Source organism: Bos grunniens, chromosome 14, assembly GCF_055505025.1.
Source record: "Bos grunniens cultivar Pamir isolate PY7600 chromosome 14, Bosgru_T2T1.0, whole genome shotgun sequence".
In the NCBI taxonomy this organism is placed as follows: Eukaryota; Metazoa; Chordata; class Mammalia; order Artiodactyla; family Bovidae; genus Bos; species Bos grunniens.
The window spans coordinates 72,203,280-72,228,199 of NC_141178.1; the positions used below are offsets into that span (position 1 = coordinate 72,203,280).

General features: G+C 39.3%; 1 protein-coding gene across 35 annotated transcripts in view; it reads right to left on the reverse strand.

Moving 5' to 3' along the window:
* Positions 1 to 24,920, reverse strand: part of LOC147359668 (uncharacterized) — a 587,603-nt gene that overhangs the window by 23,403 nt on the left and 539,280 nt on the right. The window contains exon 5 of one of the 35 annotated variants that reach the window (XR_015140272.1): positions 24,243 to 24,397. The exons of the other annotated variants lie outside the window; for them this stretch is intronic. The gene's annotated coding sequence lies outside the window, so the exon portion shown is untranslated. The remainder of the gene's footprint in view (positions 1 to 24,242; positions 24,398 to 24,920) is intronic. 35 annotated transcript variants of the gene reach the window in all.

Sequence of the window (24,920 nt, forward strand, 5' to 3'; positions counted from 1 at the left end):
AACTCTTATAGCTGTACACAGTCTTCAGACCCAAGAGGCTTAAACTCTCATGAGAGAGACTAATACATAATGCCTAAGATGCACAGCTATTGAGAAAGCATACATAGAAGTGGAGAAAGATGGCTCAAGGAGTCATGTATTCTGACCCTAGCCACACATAAAGTTTCCATTTATGAAGGAATATCAACAAATAAGACTCTTGAAAGTCTCACAAGCCATCAGCTGCTGCCTCCTTGATACACGTCCCCATTTTTCACACCGGTGTCCTCTTCCATGGCTACTAAGAAGCATTCTGATTGGCGAGGAAGAAGACCCAACATCATGTGTGCCCTCCTCTCCCCCATGAAGTGGCTTTGTTATCAGCATAGTGACAGGGACCTCACTACCCCTCCAGATCTTCACAGTGCTTGGCTTCTTGTGGGCTCTACCTGCTGGTACTTGTTAGGCTCCTGAACTATCAAAGACGAGAAAGGCCTATATGCAGTCTAACTGTGTACAAGTAAGCATTTCCCAACCAGCTCCAGTGTGTCTGTGTAAATATTTACATTTATATATAAACAGATATACTTTGGGGCTTCCCTGGTGGCTCACTGGTAAAGAATCCGCCTGCCAATGCTGGAGAGATGGGTTTGATCCCTGGGTTGGGAAGACCCCCTGGAGAAGGAAATGGCAACCCACTCCAATATTCTTGCCTGGAGAATCCCATGGATAGAGGAGCCTGGCAGGCTACGGTCCTGTCACAAAAGAGTTGGACACAACTTAACAACCAAACAACATATATATTTCTATAAGGGATATGTAGCTCAAGTTAAATAAAAATAACTTATAAATTCTTTAAAACCAAGTGACTCTCACTAAATATTTTCAATGTTTGTACTGAATTCTTCACTATAGCTAACCTATCACAACTGACAAATGAAAACTGCCAACTAATGTTCATTTATGTTAATAAATAGAAAAAAAAAAACTTGGTTGGAACTTCTCTCATTTAAAGACATTGAGAGCTTTCTTTTATGAACTGGATCATAGTTTTCAAATATTGGGAGAATATTTCTTTACTTTTTGTGCAACTCAGATGAAATGCCTATAGATGTGACATTTTACCTTTAATCTGTATTATATTTTCTATTCCTTTCATAAGGCAATACAATCAACAAAAGAGTAAACCCAAAAAAACCCAATAAACCAAACTCTGATTACTGGTATTTGTCAATTTTCATCATGTAAATACTCACATCTGGCAGATATTAAGCTATAAAATGATCCCACTGAATGAGAAAAGATATCAGTAGCACAGCTATTTTATAATATTTCCCCCATGGAGGTGCAATAGCTAGTAATATCACTATCCTAAAGAGAATAGATCATAGTCAGATGAAGTCAAATATTAGAAAATAATGATTTTGAGTACTTTATTTTAACGTAACATGTTAAAGCTGCAATCTATATAGTTTGTCAATGGTGCTGTTTCTTTTAAATTTTTTTATTGGAGTATAGTTGCTTTAAAATGTTGTGTTAGTTTCTGCTATACAGCAAATTGAATCAGCCATGCATATGTGTATATCTCCTATTTTTGGATTTCCTTCTCATTTAGGTCACCACAGAGCATTGAGTAGAGTTCCCTGAGCTATGTAGTAGGTTCTCATAATTATAAAAAATGATGCTGTTTAAGACAAGTTCCCAAAATTTCTGAAAATAAAACCATCATCTCTCAAATTCCACAAGGGCTCCAATCCACAACTGCATATATAAACCCTAGGATTCAAACTGCTCATTTTACAGATGAGAAACTGAGGCCCTAGGAAGAAATAAAAATGGTCCAAATTTCAGTAATTTCACTATTTTAGGTTTAGTGAGCAGAGCTATGGATTTTATTCTTATTACTGCTTACTCCTAAGTAGTTTGATTCTCCAAACCTCAGCTGCCTTTTTATATTTTATAGAAATAATAGTTTCAAAATGTTAAAATTCCAAAATAATAAACTTATAGGGAATACAGTATATTCCAGGTCACATACTTAGCTGATATTAAGGAAGTGCTTCATTGTTAATAGTTATCATTTGTTATTGTTTAGTCACTAAGTCATGTCCAATTCTTTGCGATCTCATGGCTTATAGCCAACTAGGCTCCTCTGTCCATGGGATTTTCCAGGCAAGAATACTGGAGTGGGATGTCATTTCCTTCTCCAGTAATAATTATTAGTAGTAGAAGGTTACTACATGCAATGGAGGCAACTTGAATCCTAGTTCCACATGACAAACTTTCAGATACCTGTAGACAGTTCTTACATTCTACTAAATAAATATCACTCAACTGCACAACCCAAGTTCCTTCAAAATCTCAATGTTCAACCTGTGCTAGGCTTAGCACTTGGTGCTAATAATAAAACTTCTAACTGGAGCGATTTTCCTCTTTGATCATCTACAATTAAAAGTATCTTGAATGAGGGTTTGTTTGGTTTTGATTTTGGTCTACATCTAGAATTATTAATAGGTTCAGATCTGAGCAGTATTTCAAGAATAACATTAACAAACAGAGTGTGTTGCAAGGAGGTTTTTATGATAAGGGTTCTAGAAACCCTTGTACTTCCAGAGAGAGTTAAAGGAAGAGGGCCTGTTTGTCCTGGAGGAAAGAAGATTTGAAAAGAATTAGATGCAAAATCACATAAAACAGAGCTTAATTGACTATTTGACCCTTGCTGTAATCTCAACTTGCCGTTTGTGTTCTCACTGGGCTTTTGTGAAAGTATAATGAAATACTGAATGAGAGAATGCATAAGTGAAAAGATTATGAGCCACATAAAAGCACTGCGTAAATGAAATTGGGCTGTTTACTATAGGCTCTTGACCCTGAATTTCCTCATTGGTGATATGGGATGACAGTAACCTCTTCAACAGGTTGTTATAAAAATTAGTTATATAACAGAAACACTCGGCACATGACATACACTTGATAAATGGTTATTATCCTTATTCTTGCTCTCCAGCTTTCTAACTAACTGATCAATCACATGAGTCCCTCAAAGAACTGAGGGGAAACAGGGCAAGAGCTGGACAGTATGTTTCAGGGATCTGTGTTCAGCAGAGTAAGTCACATACTGGAAGCTCGGGCTTTATAAAGTTTTTGGAAGGAATAAGGGGGATTCATAGAAAAGTATTGTTGGTACAAGTGACATAAGCTTAAACAGCCTAATGTGATTCCTACATCTTTAAACCTATAATGAATTTCAATAAGACTCAAATAATTTCACAATTTGTATGGAAATACAAAAAACCTTGAATAGCCAAAGCAATCTTGAGAAAGAAGAATGGAACTGGAGGAATCAAACTGCCTGACTTCAGACTATACTACAAAGCTACAGTCATCAAGATAGTATGGTACTGGCACAAAGAAATATAGACCAATGGAACAAGATAGAAAGCCCAGAGATAAATCCATGCACCTATGGACACTTTACCTTTGACAAAGGAGGCAAGAATATACAATGGAGAAAAGACAATCTCTTTAACAAGTGGTGCTGGGAAAACTGGTCAACCACTTGTAAAAGAATGAAACTAGAACACTTTCTAACACCACACACACACATACACACACACACAAACTCAAAATTGATTAAAGACCTAAATGTAAGACTAGAAACTATAAAACTCCTAGAGGAAAACATAGGCAAAACACTCTCCAACATAACTCACAGCAGGATCCTCTATGACCCACCTCCCAGAATAATGAAAATAAAAGCAAAAATAAACAAATGGGACCTAATTAAACTTAAAAGCTTTTTCACAACAAAGGAAACTATAAACGAAGTGAAAAGATAGCTTCAGAATGGGAGAAAATAATAGCAAAGTAACTGACAAAGAATTAATCTCAAACATATACAAGCAGCTCATGCAGCTCAATAACAGAAAAAAAATGACCCAATCAAAAAACGGGCCAAAGAACTAAGCAGACACTTCTCCAAAGAAGATATACAGGTGGCTAACAAACACATGAAAAGATGTTCAACATCACTCATTATCAAAGAAATGCAAATCAAAACCACAATGAGGTACCATCTCATGCCAGTCAGAATAGCTGCTATCAAAAAGTCTACAAACAATAAATGCTGGAGAGGGTGCAGGGAAAAAGGAACCCTCTTACACTGTTGGTGGGAATGCAAACTAGTACAGCCACTATGGAGAACAGTGTGGAGATTCCTTAAAAAACTGGAAACAGAACTGCCATATGATCCAGCAATCCCACTGTTGGGCATACACACCAAGGAAACCAGAATTGAAAGAGACACGTGTACCCCCAATGTTCATCACAGCACCGTTTACAATAGCTAAGACATGGAAGCAACCTAGATGTCCATCAGCAGATGAATGGATAAGAAAGCTGTGGTACATATACACAATGGAATATTACTCAGCTATTGAAAAGAATGCATTTGAATCAGTTCTAATGAGGTGGATGAAACTGGAGCCTATTATACAGAGTAAAGTAAGTCAGAAAGAAAAACACCAATACAGTATATTAACACATATGTGGAATTTAGAAAGATGGTAACAATGACCCTATATGCAAGACAGAAAAAGAGACAGAACAGACTTTTGGACTCTGTGGGAGAAGGCAAGAGTGGGATGATTTGAGAGAATAGCATTGAAACATGTATATTATCATATGTGAAACAGATTGCCAGTCCAGGTTAGATGCATGAGACAGGGCAATCAGGGCTGGTACACTGGGATGACCCTGAGGGATGGGATGGGGAGGGAGGTGGGAGGGAGGGTCAGGATGGGGGACACATGTACACCCATGGTTGATTCATGTCAATGTATGGCAAAAAACCACTACAATATTGTAAAATAATTAGCCTCCAATTAAAATTAATTAAAAATATTATAGGAAAGACTTATAAAGAGCTAGTGAGGAAGTATACACCAACGTCCATACATGGGTCTGAGATATTTGGGAAGAGTGACAAATGCATGTAAAACCTTGAAAAAATTACCTCCTAATATCTATCCTCTGACAATGTGTTCACCTAAAAAATTATTTTTGATCCTAATAGGTAGATGAGGTTTGTGCTAATTCTGGCCAAAGTGATTAAGCCAGAATTATTTTCTAGAATTTCTTCCAAGTTTCCTTTAAAAGAGTCAGTAAGGTTTTTTGTTTGTTTCTTTCTTTCACCTTTTAAGAAGTCTTTCTTTGGCCTACGACTAGGAACTGAAGCCTGGAGTTTCACCGGCAGCATTCTGGGAATGGAAAGTGACTATAGGAATGGAAGGCATGAAGTGGATCCAAACAGACAGAGTTGCCACTTACCAGACGGTCACCATCCTACACTGAACTGTACAACCTCCTTTTGCATAACAGAGAAAGATACTCTCTCCCATTTCCTACCCCTGTTAAATATCAGACATGTTCAGTAGTAAGGGAAAGAACTCAACACTTTGCCTAATGTTTGAGTCCTAGTATATTAAGAAAAAGCTAACAAAATCTCTAATAGGCAGGGGTGCCCCAAGCGATATGAGTTCATTAATAACCAGACAGTAGGGAATTTGCCTTCCAAGCCTGTGAATACTGATCAAGTTTCTTAAGGGTCGGTATTAAAAAATATAACTCTCACTACAAATGTTGAAACTGAGGTCCTAAGAGGAGAAACGACATTTCCAAGTTCAACTGATACTAATACAGTATCCAGATTTGGGAGCTTCATTTCTGTGTTCTCCCCACCATATCATGCTGTCCTTAAAAGACATGAAATACTCACTCACTACGAGTATCTATTTTTGTCTATTTTCCTAAACCGTGGAATCTCAGTGATTGCATTCACTTGAAAACTATGGCAGAAAATGTAAATTTACTTGAGTCAGTCTATTCTTAATGCATTCAGAGATTACAAGTGAGCTTTTTTTCTTAGAGTATCCTGAAAAGAATTCCAACCTTATTTAGCAAATAGGAACTAGAAAGAACATGAAGGCAGGCCATGGCAGAAACCCCATTTTTTTAATCTTCAAGTTGAATCCCTCATCTCCCCACATTCCTAACACTGGGGGTTGAGTCTGTACTTGACAAATGGATGCCTGGTAAAGAGACCCCCCATCATCACCCAAATCCAGTTAGAAAAGGAATGCACCCTCGAGAACGGGGCCTGGTGAAAAGGGCTTAGAGACAGTCTGGGCTGAAGCAGGGTCCTTCTGATTCCATTTATCAGTGGTGTGGTGGTGTCTTTTGAAGTGGCTTCCTTCAGTCTTGGCAGGAGCTCAGAGAGCCACCAGCGTAGGAGGAAATGCCACCCACAGCCTCCATGAGGCTCCTCAAGGAGGGGGCACAGCTGGAGCCAGGCCTTGCTGAGACCAGGCTGTGCCAGGGAAGAAAAGGAGAGAAACATGCTGACTCATGCCTTTGGCCACCTCCAAATCATTAGGAATTTCCTGAACCAGAGACTGCACATACACTTATTTTTTTCTGGGATAAGAGAAATCAGGAGGCCTTTTTCTAAATAGAAGGGAAAAAAGAATTTGCTACCGTGAAAGTGTTCAGTTCAGGTCAGTTCAGTCACTCAGTTGTGTCTGACTCTTTGCGACCCCATGAATCGCAGCACGCCAGGCCTCCCTGTCCATCACCAACTCCCGGAGTTCACTCAGACTCACGTCCATCGAGTCAGTGATGCCATCCAGCCATCTCATCCTCTGTGGTCCCCTTCTCCTCCTGCCCCCAATCCCTCCCAGCATCAGAGTCTTTTCCAATGAGTCAACTCTTCGCATGAGGTGGCCAAAGTACTGGAGTTTCAGCTTTAGCATCATTCCTTCCAAAGAATTCCCAGGGCTGATCTCCTTCATAATGGACTGGTTGGATCTCCTTGCAGTCCAAGGGACTTTAAAGAGTCTTTTCCAACATCACAGTTGAAAAGCATCAATTCTTCAGCACTCAGCTTTCTTCACAGTCCAACTCTCACATACATACATGACCACTGGAAAAACCATAGCCTTGACTAGACAGACCTTTGTTGGCAAAGTAATGTCTCTGCTCTTTAAGTGAAAGTGTTAGGGACATCATATACACAAATATTTTTCAATAGCCCCTACAGATCCACTTTCCAGCCTTCTCTTCTCTACTGTGTTACCTAGGAGGTTGACATCATATATACTGTATCAGTGGGCTCTGTTGCCATCAAGCTACAGATGACTTTGGCCAGTTGGAGACACCAGTAAAGAGATCAGTAGGGCTGGAAAGAAGTTTGGTCAAACTACTTAATACTGCAGTCTTCTTTGTATTAGATCCCATAGGTTGGTTGAGCCCCTTTTCCAGTAGTTAGGCCCTATCAAGCAAAATTCATGGAGCAAATGAATTCATGGTCCATCTTCTCTATTATCTGTTGACGTCTTAGTAAGACTGTCAATTGAGGGGCATATGATGGGCACATGATCTAAACTAGGCCAATGAATTTTTTTTTTTTCTCTTGGGAAGCCTGGTGATAGAGATGGAGAAAGAGTTGGAACTGAATGATGCCTGTGTTTGAGCCTCCTCACTACCACCAAAAAAAAAAAAAAAGTCCATTGGTTCCTTAGATTCCAAGAGCTACACACTGGTTTTCTATTCTTTTTATTTATTTATTTTTTAAAGTCCTGGTTATTCAGTGTTTCCTTAAGTTTTTTGATCCATCTACATTCAATTGAAAAGAAAGCTATAACTGAAGAAATTAAAGCTCAGAGCATTGTAGCAACACATCCAAAGTCACACAGCTAGTAATTAGAAATCATGGGATTCAAATTTAAGTTTGTTTCTAATATAAAACACTGCTTACAGGAAGGCAAGATTTAGGAGTTCAAGACCTATGTACACAAAGACTTGAAAAAATGAATCTTGCTAGTAAAAACTGAGTAAGCTCACGGAAAATGTCTGCCCAGTGCCCAGATAGAGAAGTAAACAAAATAAAGAGCAATTTAGAAAGTTTCCAGGACCAATAGAATTCTATTTGATATAGTGTATGCCCTCCTCAAGAAAAACTATCAGTGCATGAGTCTATGGTCATTTTCAGAGGACAGTTCTTTCTCATACAGGGCTCTTTCTTATATTTTTCACTGCTTGCTCTCTCTTCTGAGAGTAACTGGATAAAGAAGCATGTATTTATATATTACTGACAATGGGTTTTATAGTGTATGGTATCTGATATAGATTGAATGTGGTCCCCCAAAATTTATGTGATGGAATTAGGAGGTGGGGCCTTTGGCTCTGCCCTCATAAATGGGATTAGGAGCTTACACAAAATGACCCAGAGAACAACTTTGCCCCTTTCATTATGCTATGCTATGCTAAGTCACTTCAGTCATGTCCAACTCTGTGTGACCCCATAGATGGCAGCCCACCAGGCTTCCCCGTCCCTGGGATTCTCCAGGCAAGAACACTGGAGTGGGTTGCCATTTCCTTCTCCAATGCATGAAAGTGAAAAGAGAAAGTGAAGTCGCTCAGTTGTGTCCGACTCTTAGCGACCCCAAGGACTGCAGCCTACCAGGCTCCTCCGTCCATGGGATTTTCCAGGCGAGAGTACTGGAGTGGGGTGCCATTGCCTTCTCCACCTTTCACTATATGAGTACACAAATGAGAAGGTACTGTCTATGAACAAGAAATGGGCCTTCACAAGACAACAAATCTGCCAGCACATTGATCTTGGACTTCCCAACCTTCAGAATGTCAAGAAATAAATTTCTGTTGCCCGTTAAGCTATCCAGTTTATAGTGTTTTATTATAGCGGCTGAACAGACTAAGGCAATATCTCTTAATTCTTACCATTATCCTGTACAGAAGTTATTTTTGTCCTACTTTTCAGGAAATAAAGGCACCATTGCCCAAAGTCATATCATTGCAAAAGAGAGAGCAGAACCTTAGAGTTTGGACCATGTTTTAAAGAGCACTTCTCAGCAAGGATGCTATCTCACAGGCATCCCTGAAACAACCGCAAAACTACTACCCTGATTGAGAACCTCAAAATTACACAGGCCTATGAACATATATTTCTATCCCATTTTTCTTCTTAAAGCTCTACTTTATTCTTTTTCTTTTCCCCTACATGCAACAACATCTTTGTTACTGTTTTTAAGATGTGATAGATGGGTATATCTAGCAGAGGATTGGATGTAACATCCTAAATAAGGAAAGTGTTAGTTGCTCGGTTGTATTCAACTCTTTGTGACCCCACCAGGCTCCTTTATCTGTGGAATTCTCCAAGCAAGAGTACTGGAGTGGGTTGCCATGCCCTTCAGGGGATCTTCCTGACCCAGGGATTGAACCCTGGTCTCCAGCATTACAGGTAGATTCTTTACCATTTAAGCCACCAGGGAAGCCCCATCTATTAGCAGCCTCGCATAATGTAAAAGCCCAGTCATTAAATATTTGAGTATATAATATGTTTCTGATAGTGTCCTAGTCATTGTGAATAAACTGTTACATTCTGGCTTTTATTTAAAAAAATCACATTTAAGCAAGTGAAAAACTTTTTTAAAATGTATGCAAATATGCTATATACAATATCTGTAAGATAACTTTGACTTTAAAAATTAACTGATGGATTTTCAACAAATGGTGCTGGGACAACTGGATGTCCTCATGCAAAGACTAAAGCGGAACCTCACCCTCACGCCATATAGAGTAATTAACTTAATGGATAATAGACCTAACTCGATAAAGCTGAAAATATAAAACTTATAGAAGAAAACACAGGAGGTAATCTTCATGACTTTAGGTGATGGTTTCCTACATATGGGCTTCCCAGGTAGCTCAGACTGTAAAAAATCCACCTGCAATGCAAGAGACCTGGGTTTAATCCCTGGGTTGGTAAGGTGCCCTGGAGAAGAGAATGGCAACCCACTCCAGTATTCTTACATGTATCACCAAAAGCACTAGCAATGAAGAAATATTGATTAATTAGACCTCATCAAAAGTAAAATCTTTTGTGCTTCAAATAATGCATCAAGAAAGTGAAAAGGTAACCCACCAAATGGAGGAAAATACTTGCAAATCACATGCCTGATGAAAGACTTGTATTCAGAAGATATAAAGAGATCTCATATTTTAGGTCATTTTTTAAATTTGTGTTTTCTTCTCTCTGAGAGCAATTTTTAAAATGGGTAAAGAATTTGAATAGACCTTACTTCAAAGAAGACATGCATATGACCAGTAAACACACATGAAAAGGTGGTCAATATTAATCACTAGAAATACGTAAATCCTAACCATAATGAAATACCACTTCTTTCCCACCAGCATGGCTATTAAAAAAAAAAAACAAAACAAAACAAAAAACAGACAACAAGTGTTGGCAAAGATTTGGTACTTTGCTGGTGGAACTGTAAGATGGTGCAGCCACTGAGGGAAACAGTTTGGCAGTTCCACTCTTAGGCATACACTACGAAATGAAAACATATGTCTACAGAAAAAGAATATCCATAGCAGCATTATTCACATTAAGAGTTTGGGATTGACATGTATATGCTACTCTACTTAAAACGGATAAGCAATAAGGAACTGCCGTATAGCACTCAACATTATGTAAACAACCTAAATGGCAAAGGAAGTTGAAAAAGAATGGGTATATGTATATGTATAACTGAATCACTTTGCTGTTCACCTGAAACTAACACAACATTGTTAATCAATTATACTCTAATAGAAAATGTAGAGGCGGTCCTAAGATGGCAGAGGAATGGGACAGGGAGGCCACTTTCTCCCCCACAAATTCATCAAAAGAACATTTAAATGCTGAGTAAATTCCACAAAACAACTTCTGAATGCCAGCAGAGGAACATCAGGCACCCAGAAAAGCAGCCCATTGTCTTCGAAAAGAGGTAGGAAAAAATATGAAAGACAAAAAAAGAGACAAAAGAGGTAGGGACGGATCTCTATCCCGGGAAGGGAGTCTTAAAAAGAGAGAAGTTTCCAAACACCAGGAAACACTCTCACTGCCGAGTCTATGGCGAGCCTTGGAAGCACAGAGGGCAACATAACAGGGAGGAAAAATAAATAAATAATTAAAACCCACAGATTAGGAGCCCAGTGGTAACTCCCCCAGCGGAGAGGCAGTTCAGACGTCTGCATCCGCCACTAGCAAGTGGGGGCTGGGCAGGGAGGCGAAGGCTGCATTGCTTAGAGTAAGGATTGGGCCTGAATGCCCCGAGGGTAATCAGAGCGAATTAATTTGGGCTAGCAAACCAGACTGTGGGATAGCTACCATGCGAAAAGCCCTAAGACACCACCAGGACCATGCACAGAACAAAGGACTGAACAGTTAGCCGGCTGCAGACCATCCCCCTCCGGTGACAGGCAGCAAGAGCTGGAAAGGGGCAATCGCAGCCCCAGAGAGACATTATCTATCAAACTGCAAGCAGGCTTCTTTGCTAACTAAGATTTCTTGGGGTTCTAGACAGTCATCATCTGCCTGAGAAGGTGCACGGGCTGTACACCCAGAAAACCGAACGGCAGGGACAGGACAGGCAATAAATCGCAGTGACCGCGCTCGCCAAACACCTCATCAGCTGAGCTGCTCGGACCTGGGAAGGGCACAAAACGCAGGCCCAACGGAGTCTGCGCCATGCCTGAACCTGAGCAGCTTAGACCTGGGAGGTGAATGCAGCCTAGGGCCGGCCTTGGATGGTACCCGGCGGAGCAACCTAGAGCCTGAGCTGTGTGGGCAGGGAGGGCACATGTGCCGTGAGCAAGGGCAGGCCCAATGTGGCTGAGACACTGCGAGCACACGCCAGTGTTATTTGTTTACAATGTCCCTCCCTCCCCACAGCGTGACTGAACAAGTGAGCCTAAAAAAAAGTGTCCACCACCGCCTCGCCTTGTGTCAGGGCGGAAATCAGACACTGAAGAGACCAGCAAACAGAAGCTAAAACAGAGGGAACTGCCTTGGAAGTGACAGGTGCAATAGACTAAAACCCTGTAGTTAGTACCGACTACATAGAAAGGGGCCTATGGATCTTGAGGAATATAAGACGGACCAAGGAACTATCCAAAAATGAACTGACCCCACACTGCCCACAACACCAGAGAAAGTCCTAGATATACTTTTACTATTTTTACGATCATTCTTTTTTTTTTTCTTTTAACTTTTTTTAATTTTTAAGTCCTCTATTACTCCTTTAATTTTCATTTTTGTAACCTACTATTACCTTTCAAAAAAAAAAGACCCTATTTTTTAAAGCAAACTTCATATATATATATATATATTAATAATTTTTGTGATTTTGTTTTTTCTTCTTCTTCTTTTCTTTAATATTGTATTTTTGAAAATCCAACCTCTACTCTAGATTTTTAATCTTTGCTTTTTGGTATTTGTTATCAATTTTGCACCTTTAAAAACCCAATCTTCAGTACCCATTTTTACTTGGGAGTGAGATTACTGGCTTGACTGCTCTCTCATCCTTTGGACTCTCCTTTTTCTCGACCAGGTTGCCTCTGTCTCCTCCCTCCCCCTTCTCTTCTCTACCCAACTCTGTGAATCTCTGTGTGTTCCAGACAGTTGGAGAACACTTAGGAAACTGATTACTGGTTGGATCTGTCTATCGCCTTTTCATTCCCCCCTTTTATCCTCCTGGCCACCTCTGTCTCCTTCCTTCCTCTTCCCTTCTCTGTATAACTCCGTGAACATCTCTGAGCAGTCCAGACTGTGGAGCACACATAAGGAAGTGATTACTCGCTAGCTTGCTCTCTCCTCTTTTGATTCCACCTCATCTCATTCGGGTCACCTCTAACTCCCTCCTCCCTCTTCTCTTCTCAATGTAACTCTGTGAACCTCTCTGGGTGTCCCTCACTGTGGAGAAACTTTTCATCTTTAACCTAGCTGTTTTATCAATGGTGCTGTATAGAAGGAGAAGTCTTGAGACTACTGTGAAAATAAGACTGGAAACCAGAAGCAGGAGGCTTAAGTCTAAATCCTGAGAACATCAGAGAACTTCTGACTCCAGGGAACATTAACCAATAGGAGCTCATCAAATGCCTCCATATCTACACTGAAACAAAACACCACCCAAGGGCCAACAAATTTCAGAGCAAGACATACCACGCAAATTCTCCAGCAACAGAGGAACACAGCCCTGAGCTTCAATATACAGGCTGCCCAAATTTACTCCAAAACCATTGACATCTCATAACTCATTACTGGACACTTCATTGCACTCCAGAGAGAAGAAATCCAGCTCCACCCACCAGAACACCAACACAAGCTTCCCTAACCAAGAAACCTTGACAAGCCACCGATACAACCCCACCCAAAGTGAGGAAACTCCACAATAAAGAGAACTCCACAAACTGTCAGAATACAGAAAGGCCACCCCAAATGCAGCAATATAAACAAGATGAAGAGACAGAGGAATACCCAGCAGGTAAAGGAACAGGATAAATGCCCACCAAACCAAACAAAAGAGGAAGAGATAGGGAATCTACCTGATAAAGAATTCCAAATAATGATAGTGAAAATGATCCAAAATCTTGAAATAAAAATGGAATCACATATAAATAGCCCGGAGACAAGGATTGAGAAGATGCAAGAAAGGTTTAATAAGGACCTAGAAGACATAAAAAAGAGTCAATATATAATGAATAATGCAATATATAAGATCAAAAACACTCTGGAGGCAACAAATAGTAGAATAACGGAGGCAGAAGATAGGATTAGTGAATTAGAAGATAGAATGGTAGAAATAAACGAATCAGAGAGAAAAAAAGAAAAACAAATTAAAAGAAATGACAATCTCAGAGACCTCCAGGACAATATGAAACGCTCCAACATTTGAATCATAGGAGTCCCAGAAGAAGACGACAAAAAGAAAGACCATGAGAAAATACTTGAGGAGATAATAGTTGAAAACTTCCCTAAAATGGGGAAGGAAATAGTCACCCAAGTCCAAGAAACCCATAGAGTCCCAAACAGGATAAACCCAAGGCGAAACACCCCAAGACACGTATTAATCAAATTAACAAAGGTCAAACACAAAGAACAAATATTAAAAGCAGCAAGGGAAAAACAACAAATAATACACAAGGGGATTCCCATAAGGATAACAGCTGATCTTTCAATAAAAAAATCTTCAGGCCAGGAGGGAATGGCAAGACATACTTAAAGTGATGAAAGAAAATCACCTACAGCCCAGATTACTGTACCCAGCAAGGATCTCATTCAAATATGAAGGAGAAATCAAAAGCTTTACAGACAAGCAGAAGCTGAGAGAATTCAGCACCACCAAACCAGCTCTCCAACAAATGCTAAAGGATATTCTCTAGACAGGAAACACAAAAAGGGTGTATAAACTCGAACCCAAAACAATAAAGTAAATGGCAACGGGATCATACTTATCAATAATTACCTTAAACGTAAATGGGTTGAATGCCCCAACCAAAAGACAAGGACTGGCTGAATGGATACAAAAACAAGACCCATATATATGTTGTCTACAAGAGACCCACCTCAAAACAAGGGACACATACAGACTGAAAGTGAAGGGCTGGAAAAAGATATTCCATGCAAATAGAGACCAAAAGAAAGCAGGAGTAGCAATACTCATATCAGATAAAATAGACTTTAAAACAAAGGCTGTGAAAAGATACAAAGAAGGACACTACATAATGACCAAAGGATCAATCCAAGAAGAAGATATAACAATTATAAATATATATGCACCCAACATAGGAGCACCGCAATATGTAAGACAAATGCTAACAAGTATGAAAAGGGAAATTAACAATAACACAATAATAGTGGGAGACTTTAATACCGCACTCATACCTATGGATAGATCAACTAAACAGAAAATTAACAAAGAAACACAAACTTTAAATGATACAATAGACCAGTTAGACCTAATTGATATTTATACGACATTTCACCCCAAAACAATGAATTTCACCTTTTTCTCAAGCACACACGGAACCTTCTCCAGGATAGATCACATCCTGGGCTGTAAATCTCGCCTTGGTAAATTCAAAAAAATTGAAATCATTCCAAACATCTTTTATACCATGATGTAGTAAGATTAGATCTCAATTACAGGAGAAAAACTATTAAAAATTCCAATATATGGAGGCTGAACAACACACTTCTGAATAACCAACAAATCACAGAAGAAATCAAAAAAGAAATCAAAATATGCATAGAAACGAATGAAAATGAAAACACAACAACCCAAAACCTGTGGGACACTGTAAGAGCAGTGCTAAGGGGAAAGTTCATAGCAATACAGGCATACCTCAAGAAACAAGAAAAAAGTCAAATAAATAACCTAACTCTACACCTAAAGCAACTAGAAAAGTAAGAAATGAAGAACCAAGGGGTTAGTAGAAGGAAAGAAATCTTAAAAATTAGGGCAGAAATAAATGCAAAAGAAACAAAAGAGACCATAACAAAAGTCAACAAAGCCAAAAGCTGGCTCTTTGAAAGGATAAATAAAATTGATAAACCATTAGCCAGACTCATCAAGAAACAAAGGGAGAAAAATCAAATCAATAAAATTAGAAACGAAAATGGAGAGATCATAACAGACAACACAGAAATACAAAGGATCATAAGAGACTACTATCAACAATTATATGCCAATAAAATGGGCAACGTGGAAGAAATGGACAAATTCTTAGAAAAGTACAACTTTCCAAAACTGGACCAGGAAGAAATAGAAAATCTTAACAGACCCATCACAAGCACAGAAATTGAAACTGTAATCAGAAATCTTCCAGCAAACAAAAGCCCAGGTCCAGATGGCTTCACAGCTGAATTCTACCAAAAATTTAGAGAAGAGCTAACACCTATCCTACTCAAACTCTTCCAGAAAATTGCAGAGGAAGGTAAACTTCCAAACTCATTCTATGAGGCCACCATCACCCTAATACCAAAACCTGACAAAGATGCCACAAAAGAAGAAAACTACAGGCCAATATTACTGATGAACATAGATGAAAAAATCCTTAACAAAATTCTAGCAATCAGAATCCAACAACACTTTAAGAAGATCATACACCATGACCAAGTGGCCTTTATCCCAGGGATGCAAGGATTCTTCAATATCTGCAAATCAATCAATGTAATACACCACATTAACAAATTGAAAAATAAAAGCCATATGATTATCTCAATAGATGCAGAGAAAGCCTTTGACAAAATTCAACATCCACTTATGATAAAAAACTCTTCAGAAAGCAGGAATAGAAGGAACATACCTCAACATAATAAAAGCTATATATGACAAACCCACAGCAAACATTATCCTCAATGGTGAAAAATAGAAAGCATTTCCCCTAAAATCAGGAACAAGACAAGGGTACCCACTTTCACCACTACTATTCAACATAGTTCTGGAAGTTTTGGCCACAGCAATCAGAGCACAAAAAGAAATAAAAAGAATCCAATTTGGAAAAGAAGAAGTAAAACTCTCACTGTTTGCAGATGACATGATCCTCTACATAGAAAACCCTAAAGACTCCATCAGAAAATTACTAGAGCTAATCAGTGAATATTGGAGAAGGCAATGGCACACCACTCCAGTACTCTTGCCTGGAAAATCCCATGGGCAGAGGAGCCTGGTAGGCTGCAGTCCATGGGGTCGCAAAGAGTCGGACACGACTGAGCAACTTCACTTTCACTTTCATTTTCATGCATTAGAGAAGGAAATGGCAACCCACTCCAGTGTTCTTGCCTGGAGAATCCCAGGGATGGCGGAGCCTGGTGGGCTGCTGTCTATGGGGTCACACAGAGTTGGACATGACTGAAGCGACTTAGCATCAGCAGCAGTAGCAATCAATGAATATAGTAAAATTTCAGGATATAAAATCAACACACAGAAATCCCTTACATTCCTATACACTAATAATGAGAAAATAGAGAAATTAAGGAAACAATTCCATTCACCATCACAATGAAAAGAATAAAATACTTAGGAATATATCTACCTAAGGAAACTAAAGACATATATATAGAAAACTATAAAACACTGGTGAAAGAAATCAAAGAGGACACTAATAGATGGAGAAATATACCATGTTCATGGATCAGAAGAATCAGTATAGTGAAAATGAGTATACTACCCAAAGCAATCTATAGATTCAATGCAATCCTTATCAATCTACCAACAGTATTTTTCACAGAGCTAGACCAAATAATTTCACAATTTGTATGGAAATACAAAAAAACTCAAATAGCCAAAGCAATCTTGAGAAAGAATGGAACTAGAGGAATCAACCTACCTGACTTCAGGCTCTACTACAAAGCCACAGTCATCAAGACAGTATGGTACTGGCACAAAGACAGAAATATAGATCAATGGAACAAAATAGAAAGCCCAGGGATAAATCCATGCACCTATGGACACTTTATCTTTGACAAAGGAGGCAAGAATATACAATGGAGAAAAGACAATCTCTTTAACAAGTGGTGCTGGGAAAACTGGTCAACCACTTGTAAAAGAATGAAACTAGAACACTTTCTAACACCATACACAAAAATAAACTCAAAATGGATTAAAGATCTAAATGTAAGACCAGAAACTATAAAACTCTTAGAGGAGAACATAGGCAAAACACTCTCCGACATAAATCACAGCAGGATCCTCTATGACCCACCTTCCAGAATATCAGAAATAAAAGCAAAAATAAACAAATGGGACCTAATTAAATTTAAAAGCTTCTGCACAACAAAGAAAACTTTAAGCAAGGTGAAAAGACAGCCTTCAGAATGGGAGAAAATAATAGCAAATGAAGCAACTGACAAACAACTAATCTCAAAAATATACAAGCAATTCCTGCAGCTCAATTCCAGAAAAATAAATGACCCAATCAAAAAATGGGCCAAAGAACTAAATAGACATTTCTCCAAAGAAGACATACAGATGGCTAACAAACACATGAAAAGATGCTCAACATCACTCACTATCAGAGAAATGCAAATCAAAACCACAATGAGGTACCATCTCGTGCCAGTCAGAATGGCTGCGATCCAAAAGTCTACAAGCAATAAATGCTGGAGAGGGTGTGGAGAAAAGGGAACCCTCTTACACTGTTGGTGGGAATGCAAACTAGTACAGCCACAATGGAGAACAGTGTGGAGATTCCTTAAAAAAACTGGAAATAGAACTGCCTTATGACCCAGCAAACCTACTGCTGGGAATACACACCGAGGAAACCAGAATTGAAAGAGACACATGTACCCCAATGTTCATCACAGCACTATTTATAATAGCCAGGACACGAAAGCAACCTAGATGTTCATCAGCAAATGAATGGATAAGAAAGCTGTGGTACATATACACAATGAAATATTACTCAGCCATTAAAAAGAATACATTTGAATCAGTTCTAATGAGGTGGATGAAACTGGAGCCGATTATACAGAGTGAAGTAAGCCAGAAAGAAAAACACCAATACAGTATATAACGCATATATATGGAACTTAGAAAGATGGTAATGATAACCCTGTATGTGAGACAGCAAAAAAGACACAGATGTATAGAACAGTCTTTTGGACTCTGTGGGAGAGGGAGAGGGTGGGATGATTTGGGAGAATGGCATTGAAACATGTATAATATCACATAAGAAATGAATTACCAGTCCAGATTCTATGCAGGATACAGAATGCTTGGGTCTGGTGTGCTGGGATGATCCAGAGGGATGGTATGGGGAGGGAGGTGGGAGGGGGATTCAGGATTGGGAACACTTGTACACCCGTGGCGGATTCATGTTGATGTATGGAAAAACCAACAAAATATTGTAAAGTTACTAGCCTCCAATTAAAATAAATAAATTAAAAAAAGAAAGAAAATGTAAAGTGGAAAAAAAAAAAACAGGTAGCCAGCATACCATCAATAGATGAATCTATGAACAAATTAGGGTACTTCCCTACAACAGAATATTATTAAGCCATAAAAAAATAAATTACTGGTACAGGTTACAATGTGGATGAAGCTTGAACACATGCTAAGTGGAAGAAATTCTTCGCAAAAGACCACATACATATGATGCCATTTATATGCCATGCCCAGAATAGCCAATTCCATAGAAACAGACAGTAGATTAATAATTACTAGAGGCTTGGGGGAAAAGGAAATAGGGAGTGATTACTAATGGGTGTGGGCCTTCTTTCAGGAGTGATGAAGTTTAAATAAGTAGAGTTGATGATTGCAACCAAATATATCAGATATATATATATATATGAATATACCAAATATATCTGAATATACCAAAAAGCACTAAAATGTACATTTTAAATGGGTACATTTTATGGAAGGTAAAATATACCTCAATGAAGTTGTTATTTAAAACAAAAACTGGTGGGGCATCCAATTGCTCAGTCCCCATCATCGTATTAAATGATAGATGCGTGTGAACATTTTAGTAATAAAAAGGGTTTGCATTATAATTGTGCATGTATATGTGTGTGTGTGTGCACTTTGAAAATTTGAAGCAAAAAAAGGCCTAGAATGCATAGTATAATAGTTCTGGGGTGCTCTGGAGTCAGATCACTTGGGTTCAGATTATAACACCACACTTTCAAACTATAGAACCTCAGACAATGTTACTAACCTCTCCAAGTTCCAGATTACTTATTAGTAAGTAGGAAAGAATACTGCTTATTTTCTGTATGTGCATGAGCATTGCACTCAATTAAGCAATGTTTGCAGTAGCTCAATTTATGTTAACAGTTATAATTTTCATGGTTATTATTATTTTTTCAATAGGCTCTAGACTTAATCTGAACCACCATGGAGTGGTGATCAAGACAAAGGGCCTCTCTCCCTTTCTGTTGACGTCAGTAGATGGCTGTCCCCTGCTGCTCATGTTTCTGTCCCTATTTCAACTTCTAGAACTAGCTCCAATCCCCACTATGCACCCCACAGGTCACTGACGATAGTTTTGCTTTGGGGATGAACCCATGTAGGTGGAGGAGGGCTGGGGGCAGCTGAGCCCCACTTCCATCCTCTCTGTCTCCCCACTTTCTCCTGTGCCCAGAGACGGGAATCATCAGCAAAAGGATTTATCCTTCATGTGACCTTCCAGGGGACTTCTGGAACCATCCTTTTGGTATATCTCTGAACTACACGTGATGCATGCAATGGTTTAGTTAAAATAGTTCTGTCCTACTTTGGAAAGAGCAAAGTCAAAGTGATAAGGAGGGAACTGTAGTGGTGAGAAGGCAGAATCATCCTTGAAGCTCTTGGAAGAAAAGAAACACAGACTGTAGACAAGCAAGTACCAAAGGTATTCCGGGAATGAACACTCCACCCACCACCAATGCTTCATGTCCAGGCCCCTGACTCACCATGCCTGCTCCTCCTCACCCCTCCCAACTTTGGAGCCAGTGACCACTACTCAGACTGAGGGGCCCAGACAACCCTATTCTCCCTCAGCTTGGGAGGCTATAGAGGAGGGGAAGTCAAGGAGCACACTTCCTATCTCAAGTCTAAACTCCAAAAAGTGCAAGTGTTAGTAGTTCAGTTGTGTTCAAGTCTTTGCAACTCCATGGACTCTATAGCCTGTCAAGCTCCTCTGTCCATGGAATTCTCCAGGCAAGAATACTCACAGTTCCTTGAGTACTTGCCCTGAGACAGGCCTAGAATAAATAAGTTACTGGGGAACCTAAATTAAGGAAAGGAGATGAAGGGACAAATGTCTGTACAAGGGAGCCCTGTAGCTAGACAAGGGGTAAAAAAGCTGCCTGTGAAAATCAGGGGTGGCTTCCCAGAGGAAACAGCAGTGGAGCTGCGAGGAGATTCCCACTGAGATGTAATGCCCCTTTATGGCCTCCCATATGTTATTTTATAGTATTTTATATGAATAAGCTAATCTATTTTGTATGAATGTGAAATGTTAGTTGCTCAGTCATGTCTGACTCTTTGTGATCCCATGTACTGTAACCCACCAGGGTCCTCTGTCTATAGGATTCGCCATGCAAGAATACTGGAGTGGGTTGCCATTCCCTTTTCCAGGGGATCTTCCGGAGCCAGGGGTCAAACCTGGGTCTCCCGCATTGCAGACAGATTCTTTACTGTCTGAGCCACGAGGGAGGCCCATTTTATGTGCATATGCTAATATAACCTAGATAGCTTGAGCCCACTTCAGCTCACATCCAAAATCAGTCTTTTTCAAACTCACATAAATACTTAGCTCTGTGGGGCTCGCCTGGAGGTATTTGACGGGGGCTGTAAGAACCTTGGCAGGAATAATACATGACTGAGGAGGAGGGATTGGATTTACACACTGTCTTAGTAAGAGCACAGCCTCTTAGCAGATCATTGACCATCAGCATCCATCTGGCTGAACACCTTACCTGCCTCCTAAGAAATCTGTATGCAGGTCAGGAAGCAACAGTTAGAACCAGACATGGAACAGTAGACTTGTTCCAAATTGGGAAAGGAGTACATCAAGGCTGTAAATTGTCACCCTGCTTATTTAACTTATATGCAGAGTACATCAGGTGAAATGCTGGGCTGAATGAAGCACAAGCTTGAATCATGATTGCAGGGAGAAATATCAATAACCTCAAATATACAGATGACACCCCCTTATGGCAGAAAGTGAAGAGGAACTGAAGAGCCTCTTGATGACAGTGAAAGAGGAGAGTGAAAAAGCTGGCTTAAAACTCAACATTCAGAAAACTAAGATCATGGCATCTGGTCCTATCACTTCATGGCAAATAGATGGGGAAATAATGCGAGACTTTATTTTCTTGGGCACCAAAATCACTGCAGATGGTGACTACAGCTTTGAAATTAAAGACACTTGCTCCTTGCTCCTTACCAACCTAGACAGCATATTAAAAAGCAGAGATATTACTTTGCTGACAAAGGTCTGTCTAGTCAAAGCTACAATTTTCTAGTAGTCATGTATAGATGTGAGAGTTAGACCATAAAGAAAGGTGAGCGCTGAATGATTGATACTTTTGAACTGTGGTGTTGGAGAAGACTCTTGAGAGTCCCTTGGACTGCAAGGAGATCCAAGCAGTCCATTCTAAAGCAAATCAGTCCTGAATATTCATTGGAAGGAATGATGCTAAAGCTGAAGTTCCAATACTTTGGCACCTGTTGTGAAGAACTGACTCATTGGAAAAGACCTGATTCTGGGAAAATTGAAGATGGGAGGAGAAGGGGACGACAGAGGATGATATGGTTGGATGGCATCACCAACTCAGTGGACATGAGTTTGAGTAAGCTCCGTGAGCTGGCAATGGACAGGGAAGCCTGTTGTGCTGCAGTCTAATGGGGTAACAAAGAGATGTATATGACTGAGCAACTGAACTGATACTATCTGGCAGATGTCATAGGTAAGGCTCATCTTTACATTGGCAAACATGTCCTGAACACTTCTATGTCGCATATTGGAAATAGTATGTTGAATGTCCTCCACTGCCCCCTTCATCTGTCCTCAACACACAAGCAGTCCAGGCATTAACTTCCAGAGCCATTGCCTTTGTTTGTCAAGTGAGGTCCCCCTGGAGCCTGGGGGTGATCCTCACCCCACCTGTTAGCAAATCTCTCAGCATCTATCATGCACATCTGAGAAACCCCCTGCCAGATAAAGAGGGGATTAAGGCATGTATACTGGAGATAGAGCAAGAGGCTCTTTATTGGAAGATCAGCCAGAGACAGTAATGTGATAAAGAATAAATGTCAGACCATTTTTAAAAAGAGAGAAAATCTACAAGTGGCTTTAGAGAGGTTTTCTGCATTGGGAAAGTTTATGAGCAAGCATTTGGCAAGCAGGTATTGAAGCTTCGTTTTCCTCCCCCTGTTCTTTGTCAGCAGAGCTATTAGTACAAATATAAGAGCTGACATCAGACATACCGACGTTCCAAGCAAAGCCTAGTCCCAAGTTAGAGACCTCGATAAGGAAATAGTGAAGAAACACACCAAGCAGAATGTTAGCCAAAGATGCTGGTACGATGCTGGAAGTGTAACAAGATCAGAGAGTCAGCCCAGCCTCTGGAAATTCAGACCTCACCTTCTACAGCCAAAGAAACCGACTTCAAGCACTCATCATGTGCAAAGCCCATAGATTCACACTTTCATAAAAGAGTCTCTTGTTCAAGTTACATTAACACTTGTATCTACCTTTATATTGACTAAATGATTTCTCAATTTAAAATGAACTGGTTCTTTTCTCTAAGGGTTTCACTGTATGGAATGATGGCCATTTATTGAGAACCAGGAACCTGGCCAGATTCTCTACCTTGTTTATTTAATTTAACCTCACAACAAACCTGAATGTAGGTATTATAATAGAAATCTTTATTACTGATGAGAAAAATCAAGGCTCCAGGGGCCTATGGAAACTGCCCCCAAGCCAGAGAGCTAAGAATTGAAGCCATAATTCAAGTCCATAATTAGAAAAAAAAAAATCCCGGATTTTTTGTACAAAACTTGTTCTTCCTTTTAACATGTTCATAATTACATTTTATATAAACTGGAAAAAAAGTAAAAAGCTTCTATGTTCACCCTGGACCATAAATGAAGAAGATGTTTTCCAGTATTAGCTTCTGTATCTTTTTTTAAATAGCACATTGGATTTTTAGTTAAGAGTATATTTATGTTACAAATATCTAATAGATTCTTCTTAGGAAAGATAGAAAATATGTTATTTAAGAAAGAAAAAGCATAAAGAAAAGGAAGCAGGCACAACAATGTTGGCAATGCCCTCCCCGCTATGTCACACCCATTTTTACTCTGTAAGCGGAATTTTTGGTGAGCACATGGAGACTCTCTGAGGCTTTTGGATACATATCAATGAATCACCCCCTGGAAACATCATGGTAATTTTTCTCCAGTCTTGAGTTTTATCTCAGTGTTCATTTAATTTTCTATTGGATCACAAGGAAGTATGAACTTTATCTGATTATTGTATTCATTTTTTATCATGTATTTACTCAGTTTGTTTTTTGATAGGCTCATTTTTCTTATTGACATATTCACAATATTATTTTTCTGACACATATGTTACTGTGTACCATTTACCACTAAGTAGTATGATATGCAAAAATACTATTTTCAAAATATTTATATTATCAATCTTTTTCTTTACTTTTTCTGACCAATACCAGTGTCTTAAATAGGTCTACTTTTAGCACTTGTTATATTTTTATAATTTCATGATTTTTGCTTAAACAATTGATATATATAAAGCTTATTTTGGTGAGTAATAGGAATCAGAAAGCATTTTTTGAAAAGTGAAAGTGCTCGTCACTCAGACATGTCTGACTTTTTGTGACCCTATGAACTGTAGCCCACCTGGCTCCTCTGTCCACAGGATTTCCCAGGCAAGAATACTAGAGTGGGTAGCCATTTCCTTCTCCAGGGGATCTTCCTAATCCAGGGATCAAACTCAAGTCTCCTGCATTGCAGGTGGATTCTTTACCATCTGAGCCACCAGAGAAGCCTCATACCTTTAGTAAAATGAAAGACAAACAATATTTAATACTTATATTTGTTACAATTTCCCTTAGAAAGAAAAAGAAAAAAATTCCTTTGCTCTAAAATGTGTCCCGGTTGCTTAGAAATTTGTAGGCACTGTTAATATAAGATACATAAAGGAAAACAGAATATGTGGATCTTCCTCATAGGAATGCATACACTGTCAGGGAGGTCATAAAAATATGAAAAAGTGTGTTATGGTAATTATGGCAATTGTGAAATATTAATGAAGGCCATATGCATAGGGCAATTTGGGGGAAGAGTTTGAGAATGAAGTTGAGCCACAGAGAATAAGTAGAATTTGGCAAAATGGAATGGAGGACAAAGGACACAAATGCTGAGAGGAATTACTGGGCAACATCAGGACATGTAACAGCATCAAGGACACCAAGCTGAACAGTGCTGAGTTGAACAGGAGATGAAATTAACTATGGGACGTGTTACAGCTGACAGTGAGCAGTTAATCTGACTTCTTACGTTTACAATCATTTTGCA